Below are 3,134 nucleotides of genomic sequence, written 5' to 3' on the forward strand. Positions count from 1 at the left end.
TGTTTTATACTTAGGTGAGCATAGGAAAGTAAAAAGAGTGAGAAACAGGCCGAAAACAGAGAAAATAGACCAACATGTGAAATCAACACGGCCTGGACTTTCGTACACGGGCAAACCACACACTTGTGTAGTTCTAGCAGGCTCTAACAAGGCTTGGAATTCCTTACACGGGTATACCACAAGCCTGTGTCCTTTTAGTAGAATCGAGCACGACTTACACGGGTATACCACACGCCTGTGTCTATTTAAAGCCTTGAACACGGATTAAAGAAATCAAACACGGGCGTGTCACACGGGAGTGTTCCTGTCAAGCCCAATTTAGTCATATTCGGAAAAGGCCACTCTTGAGGCCTTTTATGCATTCTAAAGCCTATTTAAACACACTAGAGGAGGATTAGGGGGGACACACGGAGTAGGAGGCAAGGAATTGCTCAAAGAATGTCGATTGATCCATCTCAGAAGCCGAATTCACCTTCAAGACTGAAGATCTCCCTTCAATTCCCTTCAAGAGTTCTTGGGTTTTCTTTATGTTTTCTTATCATTATTCTTTTGAGATGTTTTCTTTCATAAATATGAACTAAACCCCCTAAATACTAAGGGGAATGAAACCTAAGATGGATGTTGTTATTATTATCTGAAGTATATGATAAATATTTGACTTGTTCTTAATTATGAGTTCTTAATTCTTGCTTTAATATTCCAGGATATTGATTCAAGTATTGATGTGCTTATTCAGAAGAGCAAAAGTCCCTTTCTAAGAGTAGATCTAACATAATTAAGCAGAGTTGATTGCACGCCTAGAGATAGGGTGACATAATTTTGCCGGATTAGGGTGAAACCTAATAAGGGAATCCATAGATCGAGTTAATGCAACACTAGGTGTTTTAATTAGAAAGAGATTTCAATTAATCAACCTAGGGTCAGATGTTGTTAGTCTCGAGAGAGATAATATATAACTTAGGGATTTCTACGGATCAAGCCAAGTGGATAAATCATCTGATTCAGAGTCAATAACAAGTGAAGTCTAGGTGGATTTTTCCCTTAGGTATTGTCCAAATCATTCAGTTTTCCCAAAAGTTATTTTCCTAATTTACTTTCTGTGTATTCTTAGTTTAGTAAGTAGTTTAGATAAAAACAAACCCCTTTATTTTTAGGCTAGATAATAAAAAGAAAAGTTAATACTAGTTAGTTCCTTTGGGTTCAACATCCTGATCTTGCCATAAGCTATACTACTGTTCGATAAGGTGCGCTTGCCTTTGTCGTGATAATAGTCAGTTTTCAAGAACGAACATTCATAAATTATAAAACTTATCACGATTCACATCACATCAAGTTTTTGGCGCCGTTGCTGGGGAATAAGATATTAGGAACACTTAATTTTTATTACATTAGCCACTTATTTTATTGCAATTTAAATTTTATTTTGATTTTTGTTACTAAATTTTATTTTTCCTTCTGGCAGATTTTTATAGTTTATAACTAGAAGAAACCCGTCGGGACCATTGCTTTTTTACGGTGAGATTGATCACACAGCTCGCAGAAACTGAAGAGAAATAAGGTGAAGCCTAAGATACACAGAGGAAGAGCAAGCAGACGATATTTTCACTACAATCGAGGAGATGGCTAAAAATTAGGAAAATCCGCTACCTCCTGCGATTGCTGCTGATCCAATAAATCAAAATCCTACTCCACGCACTATGTATGATTATGCTAAACCTAATTTAATAAGAACTGAGTCAGGTATAGTTAGACCTGTTGTTGCTGCAAATAATTTTGAACTGAAACCTAACACAATTCAAATGATACAACAGTTTGTTTAGTTTGAAGGTTTGTAGGATGAGGATTCGAACAATCACTTGGCAAATTTTTTGGAGTTTTGCGACACTTTTAAAGTCAATGGCATTTCTAATGATGCCATTCGCCTTCGGTTGTTTCCCTTTTCATTGAGGAACAAAGCTAAACAGTGGTTGAACTCGTCACCACGAGGGTCAATCACTACTTGGGAACAAATGACCGAAAAGTTTTTACTTAAATATTTTTCGCTGGCTAAAAAGGCCAAATTAAGGAATGATATCTCTTCTTTTGTGCAGATGGATCTAGAAATGCTCTATGATGCATGGGAGAGATACAAGGACCTCTTGAGAAGGTGCCCTCACCATGGGCTACCCTTATGGTTTCAGGTTCAAACATTTCACAATGGCTTGAATCCTTTGACTAGACAGATGATTGACGCAGCTAATGGTGGGACTATCAATAATAAGACACCTGAGGAGGCTTATGAATTTATAGAGGAGATGTCACTAAATAATTATCAATGGCAAGTCATGAGGACAAAGCCAACGAAAGCAGCCGGTGTTTTTAACGCCGATTCGGTCACCATGCTCTCTAATCAAGTAGAACTTTTAAATAAAAAAATTGATGGTTTACTTAGCTCTTCACAGGTTCACCCAGTAATGCAATTCAATACAAATAGAGGTGGAACGAGCAATTCAGAATACCTACCTTATGGCCACAACATGGAACGCAAGCAACTAAATTTTACGGGTAATAATCTTTGACCTCAAAATAATCTTTATAATAACACTTACAATGCAGGTTGGAGGAAATACCAAAATTTCTCATGGGGTGGCCAAGGAAATCAAAGACCACAACATCCTACAGGCTTCCAACAACAACTTTACCAGCAAGAGAAAAGCTGAACCTTGAGGAGATAATGTCAAAATTTATTTCAGTAGTGGAAACCTATTTTCAGAACACTAAATCTGCACTTAAAAATCAGCAAGCGTCAATCCAAGTACTCAAGAATCAAATTGGGCAGCTAGCTAAGATGATTTCAGAAAAACCATTAGGAAGTTTACCTAGTAATACCGAACCCAATCCAAAAGAGCATGTGAAAGAAGTTACACTAAGGAGTGGGAAGGTGTTAGCTGAATCCAAAAAGAAGCCACCACAAGAAGCTGAAAGAGACAAATGAGAGGAGGAAAAACCTGAAAACAATGACAATCCAATGCCAAAGGAATATAAACCACCAATACCATATCCAACAAAGTTGAAGAAAGACTGCATGGATGCACAATTTAGTAAATTTCTTGAACTTTTTAAACAACTGCATATTAACTTACCTTTTGTTGATG

At 37.1% G+C, this 3,134-nt stretch overlaps 1 non-coding gene across 1 annotated transcript; it reads right to left on the bottom strand.

The window, feature by feature from the left end:
- Positions 1 to 2,057: 2,057 nt before the first annotated feature.
- On the bottom strand, positions 2,058 to 2,164 carry LOC121228350 (small nucleolar RNA R71). The gene has a single exon (XR_005925926.1). It is a non-coding gene; the product is annotated as a small nucleolar RNA R71 (small nucleolar RNA).
- Between the last annotated feature and the right edge of the window lie 970 nt (positions 2,165 to 3,134).

This window comes from Gossypium hirsutum, chromosome A04 (genome assembly GCF_007990345.1).
Source record: "Gossypium hirsutum isolate 1008001.06 chromosome A04, Gossypium_hirsutum_v2.1, whole genome shotgun sequence".
Taxonomy (NCBI): Eukaryota; Viridiplantae; Streptophyta; class Magnoliopsida; order Malvales; family Malvaceae; genus Gossypium; species Gossypium hirsutum.